Raw genomic sequence first — 8083 nt, 5'->3', positions numbered from 1 at the left:
AGGGAAGAAATCGAGCAGGTCGCTGGCTGAGGAAGAGCTCACCATTTCATTTCAGATTTTATCTATAGTGTCCACGAAATAGGAAGCAAGATCTATAAAAATAAAAAAGTTCATAATACTAGTTTATTTCCCAAGTGTCTCTCCTTCTGAACTTAGAAATGTTAAGAAATAAAAGCCTAAAAGGTAGATGGGTCATGAGCATTGGGCTCTACTGTAGAATACAGGGACGTTTCTAGTGAGGAGGGGGCCCGTGTGCTTTCTCCGTCACAGGCCCCTCCTCTCTGTTTGTCAGCCGGCATCGCTTTGAGCTGTGCGCGGCCAGCGCCGGAGTTATAGACTTTGGGCACTAGAGAGTGTGCCCAGAGTCTATACCGCATGTGCAGGTCACTGGTAAAATAGCACGGCGGCCGTTTTAAGTGTACTGCGCATACGTTGGGAAAATGGCCGCCGCGGCCATTTTCCAGACGTTTTTACAGCGTTGGACCCCCGCACTAACGTGGGACTCCGGAGAGGTAAGTATATTATGGGTGCAGGGTGTGCGGTGCGTGGAGCCCCTGGACCCAGGGGCCCGTGTGCCCCGCACCCAATATAGATATGCCCCTGGTAGAGTATTACCATGCTCCGAAGGGCACTCGCGTGTTCTTTGAATGTTTATATCATAGGAAACAAAAGGTCCCACTGTGAAACACACAGCCCCAAAATATTTACTTGGGTGTGTCAGATGGAAAAAGTCCCATGTTTTACACTCCCCTCAGCCGCCACAAACCCTATAACTGGAACTAGTCCTCTAACCAGCAACATGAGACGTGCGCTAATCAAGTTGCTGTTGAACTGTATATACATCATATTCAGCAATGCCGGATAAACCACGCATGCACTTGCAGTAGAGTACTGTTTATTCTGCACGTCTGAGTCTATACTGGTCCAGAACCCAAATTGACCAACAATTGTGAACATCCAAAATAGTAGTAAGGCGTTGCAGAACCTTGGGTACTTTTCGGGTCTTTCCGCAACGACGCACTAGCTCTACGGCTTTCAATTAGAGCCCTGTCAGGTCTTTCATGCTATAGATGGATCCAAACAGGATTAAAGGTGATACCAGCTATAAGCAAGTGCCGAGACATTGCCAAATAGACCGAATGGTGGGCATCTTAGATGAGTTACACCTGTAAAATTATTATTTTTGGGTTGGAAGCAACTTAGAACAAGGGACATATTTTTTAATTTTTCAAACCTATCTGAACCACTGATTAGACCTGTCCCAAGCTATTATACACTAAGGAGTTAGATATACTACGTTGACATTCATCATGTCAACATGAGAATGTCGATGCGTTTGTTAATTCAACATTGAACATGTCAACATGTTCATAATGTCTGCATGAACCATGTCGACACTGATAAAAAGCAGTCATGGCAAGTCTATCCCTAACCCCTAAATCTAAGCTTAAACCCAATGTCGACATTCTGTTCATGTCAACATTTTCCAAGGCTTTACATTTAAGTTGACGTTTTAACCACGTCGATATCATATCTGTCGACATACTGACTGCATGTTACCGTGAGAGGTTAATCGCAAATACTGTATATGCGAAGGCCTCAAGAAAGGTTAAAATGTATTATTGGATAGCGACAAAAAAACAAAACAAGGATACTCCTCTGAGTTGGCATACCTTTATATGCAGGCTAAATGTCCTGCAAAAAGAAACATAATACATGTTCCTATGCTAAAAAACAAACAAAGGGATCGTAATGAAAATAAAAAATAGAATTTGAATTTCAATGCTTTATTTAATCATAGGATCATGACACTACGAGGAGTACACAGCAGAACTGACAGGTAACCCTGCAGCTGAGCAGTGTTATTGCTTTGCCGTCAGTTCTGACAGCAAGGTGAGCAGTTCACAGCTAAACGACTCCAAACCGTCGGCGATTCCAGATGTAGATCTAGCAGTGTTTTCCATCAATGCAATTCATGCACGTGGTAAATAACATACACTATTACTTTAATAACTCAATTTTAGCAGGGGGTGGCCTTGAACAATACATCGTACGAAAGTCTATTACTCATCGTGAACCCCTTCCACAACCAACCACATGGGCGGCCATCTTTCTGTCTTCATTCTACGTTAATGGATATCAAGCCTGATGATAAACTATGTTTGCAATCATTATTTAAAACCCTCGTAAGATGATTACAGTATTTTAAATCCAGGGCTGTGAATAAATGTGAGGGACAATGATGTAACTGTTCCTAGGGACTCGTATTTATACTTCATATCTAGAGGTGAGCCAAGATACTCCTAAGCTCTTAAAAACCTTTAACACAGGAAGCTATTTATCACATCAAACCTGCCTGATGCTACGCCCATACTGAACCAATTAGGCTTAGCGTGTTTCGTCATCTTTCATAAAGTTGAGATAAGTTTTCCAAAGCATGGTACAGTGTGGTAATTGAATTTTGATCAAACACACATGCTCTATAACCCAGTATGGATATTTAAAAGCTGTGAAATGTTCTGAAAACTTCAGACTCGCTACGCAGCCAAGAGGACAGGATGTACTCTAAAAAGGAGTGAGAGAGGAAGAGTGTTGTAACTCGCTACATCTGTAAAACAAATATTTATGTTCTGGGTTTTGTACTTTGAAAATTGCTGCAAATCAAGTTCTTCTTAACGGGTGTTCAGGTTCTCAAAATATACAGTAGTTCGAAACATATTGGTGAGAATAAAATATAAGGGACCAGCAAGTATTTATGTTGCATAAAATATCCTTATATACTCCTATTAATTTTTTTTGCTTCTTGTCCAATGTAGACATATCTAGGCAACATCATAAACCCGACTGTTAAAACGGGAATCCAATGAATAAAAAAAAAGTGCTTTCTTTTATAAAACATAAATCACTGTGGTTACCAGAAGCAGCTCAGCGAGTGTCTGTTTCCTTAGTTTGTTTCTTAAGGCTGCTGTTAATAATTGATCACATGACTTTTCCACAGCGTCATGTGATTACCATGGCATCCACAGTCACATGATGTAAGGAGAAAAAGACCAAAGTAAGTAGTGGTACCTGCCAAACTATATAGTGGTGAACAGGGAGTGGAGACAGATGTAAGTTCCCAGACAACTCTTTTTCCAAACTCTCTTGTTGCAAGTTCCTAGCCCAGAGGTAAGTCGGTCAGAAACAGCGTGAATAACTTGCAAAGCATATCTTACCAATTTGGGTAAAAGAATAATAAAGTACAAAGTTCCCCTTTAATGAATCATACAACAGGCATGATAGGGTAATGTACTTGTGATCTGGCAGCCGGGGCCAGCAAGCATAAATCTTAAAAATGACCAGCTACAGCCAGAAGAATGTCTCTTATGCAAGAATTGGCAGCAGTCCGGGCCTGTTACATAATAACAGTCCGCATTGGGCTGCGATACACAAAGCAGAGGCCAGGTCACATTAAGATATGGTCTAACAACTTGCTATGGCTGAGATTGTGAGGGAATCCTACTGGCAAAGCAGCACATTAGTTATTCCATTTAATACTCTTTGAAACTCAATGGCTGGCCAGTATCCTCTTAGACACGAACATTTTTCGCACGGAAAAAAAAAAAACAGGGTTTTAATGCGATTTTTGCTCGATGGTCATCATCAGGCTATCCAATTAGAGCCCATTTTTACAGTGAGAACAAATTAGAAAACACACATGGTCCGTGAAACCTGTGTGTTTTCTCGATCGCGGATACGAAAACAGGGCTCATTTCGGGGATTTTTTTTCCGACAACCTGAGGCAGGTGATACAATCCCAAATAAGCGACGGCTTTCGGGGGTAATTGAATAGCCCCATCGGGGGTAACAGTACCAGTGAAAAAACTAGGGGTGTGCACCGGCCACTTTTCGTGTTTTGTGCTTTGGTTTTGGATCTTTCTTCGTGTTTTGGATCTGGATTGGTTTTGCCAAAACCACCCTTCCGTGTTTTGGGTTCTGGGTTTTGTATCTGTATTTTTTTTTTTAAAAAGAATAAAAACAGCTGAAATCACAGAATGTGTTGGTTTTTCTGCTCCTATGCTATTATTAACCTCAATAACCTTAATTTCCACTCATTTCCAGTCTATTCTGAACACCTCACAATAGTGTTATGTCAAAAAGGCTATCCTAAGCGACACGAGTGGGCAGCACAAACACGTGACCCATCTAGGAGTGACACTGCAGTGGCAGACAGGATGGCAGTTTGAAAAACTAGGCCCCAAACAGTACATAATGCAAAGAAAAAAAAGAGGTGCAAGATGGAATTGTCCTTGGGCCCTCCCACCCACCCTTATGTTGTATAAACAGGACATGCACACTTTAACAAACCAATCATTTCAGCACCAGGGTCTGCCACATGACTGTGGCTGAAATGATTGGTTCGTTTGGGCCCCCACAAAACAAGCTGGCAATTCTGTCCCTGCACAAACTGGCTCTACGGAGGCAAGATGTCGTCCTCATCCTCCTCATCCACCGATTCCTCACCCTCTTCACTGTTGTGTACATCCTCATCCTCACAGACTATTAACTCGTCCCTGCTGGAATCCACCATCACAGGTCCCTCTGTACGTTCTGGAGGCTGGTCTCCCTGGAAGAGTTGGTAATTCATTTTTATGAACATCTTCTCCACATTTTGTGGAAGCAGCCTCCTACGCCTTTCGCTGACAAGGTTCCCGGCTGCACTAAACACTCTTTCGGAGTACACACTGGAGGGGGGGGCAACTCAGGTAAAATAGAGCCAGTTTGTACAGGGGCCTCCAAATTGCCTCTTTTTCCTGCCAGTACAGGTACTGACATACCTACTTGGATGCTGTCACCGATGTAATCCTCCACCATTCTGTCACCGATGTAATCCTCCACCATTCTGTCAATGGTGACAGTATCATATGCAGTGACAGTAGACATGTCAGAAATTGTTGCCAGGTCCTTCAGTCCGGACCAGATGTCCAAACTTGGTCCTGCCTGCCCTGCATCACCGCCAGCGGGTTGCTTAGGATACCTAAGTTTTTTCCTGGCAGCCCCAGTTGCGGGAGAAAATGAAGGAGCTGTTGACGTGTCACGTTCCGCTTCAGCTGACAGTGTTTTTACCAGCAGGTCTTTGCACCTCTGCAGGCTTGTGTCAGCCGGAAAGAGAGACACCACATAGGATTTAAACCTAGGATCGAGCACGGTGGACAAAATGTAGTGGTCTGATTTCAACAGATTGACCACCCAGGAATCCTGGCAAAGCGAATGAAGGGCTTTATCCACAAGTCCCACATACCGAGCGGAATCGCTCCGTCTTAGCTCCTCCTTCACTTTCTCCAGCTGCTTCTGCAAAAGCCTGATGAGGGAAATGACCTGACTCAAGCTGGCAGTGTCTGAACTGACTTCACGTGTGGCAAGTTCGAAGGGTTGGAGAACCTTGCACAACACGGAAATCATTCTCCACTGCGCTTGAGTCAGGTGCATACCCCCTCCTTTGCCTATGTCATAGGTGGATGTATAGGCTTGAATGGCCTTTTGCTGCTCCTCCATCCTCTGAAGCATATAGAGGGTTGAGTTCCACCGCGTCACAACCTCCTGCTTCAGGTGATGGCGGGGCAGGTTCAAGAGTGTTTGCGGGCGCTCCAGTCTTCAGCACGCAGTCGCTCAATGGCGAAAGTGGCCAGAAATTTTTTGGCCCACCCAAAGCGTCTCCTGCACGCCCCTGTCGTTTTTCCGAAAATTCTGCACCACCAAGTTTATTGTGTGAGCAAACCATGGGACATGCTGGAATTTGCCCAGATGTAATGCCCGCACAATATTGGTGGCGTTGTCAGATATCACAAATCCCCAGGAGAGTCTAAGTGGGGTAAGCCACTGGGCGATGATTTCCCTCAGTTTCTCGAAGAGGTTGTCGGCGGTGTGCCTCTTACTGAAACCGGTGATACACAGCGTAGCCTGCCTTGGAACGAGCTGGCATTTCTGAGATGCTGCTACTGGTGATGCTGCTGTTGTTGCTGCGTAAGGTGATTCATCTACCCAGTGGGCTGTCACAGTCATATAGTCCTTAGTCTGCCCTGTTCCACTTGTCCACATGTCCATGGTTAAGTGGACATTGGGTACAACCTCATTTTTCAGGACACTGAGGACACTTTTTCGGACGTTTCTGTACAGTCTCGGTATCGCCTGCCTAGTGAAGTGGAATCTAGATGGGATTTGGAACCGGGGACACACTACCTCCATCAACTGTCTAAATCCCACTGCACTAATGGCGGATACCGGACGCACGTCTAACACCAACATAGCAGTCAAGACCTCAGTTATACGTTTTGCTTCAGGATGACTGCTGTCGTACTTCATCCTCCTCGCTAAGGACTGTTGGAGGGTCAATTGTTTAGTAAAAGTAGTGGTGTTCCTACTTCCTCTCTGGGATGATGAACGACTCCCAGCAGCAGCAACAGCAGCAGCGGCAGCAATGCAGGATCCTCCGGAGGAATCCCAGATAGGAGAGTCAGTCATGCCAGAGACATGGCCTGTAGGACTACTTCCGATCCTAAGGAGGAAATTGACGAGGAGGGAGTTGACGGTGTGGTTTGCAGGCGCTTGGATACAACAGAACAACGGGATTTAGGTGTCCCTGGACTGCTTACGGTCTTAGCCAAAGTTTCTGAACTTGACAGTAACTTTTTATGAATGCGCTGCAGGTGCCGTATAAGGGAGGATGTTCCTAGGTGGTTAACGTCCCTACCCCTACTTATTTCACCTTTACATATGGTACATATGGCAAGACAGTTGTTGTCCGGATTTGGATAGAAATATTGCCAGACCAAAGAGGTGGAATGTTTGGTCTACTGCCCAGGCATGACCGTGATGGGCTTTTTCATCCCACAGACAACAACTGTCTCCCCCGGAGCCTGATTTAAACAAACCACATCACCATCAGAATCCTCCTTGCCAACTTCCTCCTCAGCGCCAGCTACACCAGTATCCTCATCCTGTTGTACTTCAAGTGAAATTTTCAATTTGCATATCAGCAAGTGGACTGTGGGTGCTCCTTTCAGCACTTGCAGTGGGCGTGCAAATGGTGGAAAGAGCCATCTCTTCCCGTCCAGTGCTGGGAAGGTCAGGCATCGCAACCGCCACCACACTTGGACTCTCCTTGGGGATTTGTGATATCTTCTTAGAACGCACAGTTCTTCGCTGTGCTTTTGCCAGCTTAACTCGTTTCATTTTTTAGCGGGAGGAGGGCTTCCATCGTCATGTGAAGCTGAACCACTCGTCATGAACATAGGGAAAGACCTTAGCCGTTCCTTGCCACTCCGTGTCATAAATGGCATATTGGCAAGTTTACGTTTCTCTTCAGATGATTTAAATGTTTTTTTTAAGGTCATTTTCCTGAACTTTGTCATTTGGGATTGTATGGGCTCTCTACTACGACATTGGGCATCGGCCTTGGCAGACAACGTTGATGGCATGTTATCGTCTATGTCATGACTAGTGGCAGCAGCTTCAGCACTAGGAGGAAGTGGTTCTTGATCTTTCCCTATTTTATTTTTATCGGAGAAAGTTTGGTCCTCTATTTATGTTATATTGATTTGATATATACATGCGGCTAAGGCGCACACAAACACAGAAAATATTTTTTTATTTTTGCTGGAGAGTAGTGCACTTTGTGGGTTACACCACCCTTTAAGAAATGAGCCAGCCGGCTCTTTACTTATGGGACACAGGCGCACGCTTGGCGCTGCTCCTTTATTGATGCACGTGCAGCCACAGTGCACACAATTCACAAACACAGAAAATATTTTTTATTTTGTTTGGAGTGCACTTTGGGGGTTACAGTACCCTTTAACGGTCAAGCAAGACGGCCCTTTACTTATGACACAGGCGCACGCTTGACACTACTTTGTTGATGCACGTGCGGCTACAGTGCACACAATTCACAAACACAGAAAATATATATTTTTTTTGTTTGGAGTGTACTTTGGAGGTTACAGCACCCTTTAACGGACACCCGCCGGCCCTTTACTTATGGGACACAGGCGCACGCTTGGCGCTGCTCCTTTGTTGATGCACATGCAGCCATAGTGCACACAATTCA

The sequence above is a fragment of the Taudactylus pleione genome, unplaced genomic scaffold (genome assembly GCF_031769625.1).
Source record: "Taudactylus pleione unplaced genomic scaffold, aTauple2 ptg000442l, whole genome shotgun sequence".
Taxonomy (NCBI): domain Eukaryota; kingdom Metazoa; phylum Chordata; class Amphibia; order Anura; family Myobatrachidae; genus Taudactylus; species Taudactylus pleione.
The sequence above is the reverse complement of the archived record's forward strand: the minus strand, read 5'-3'. Positions refer to the sequence as shown.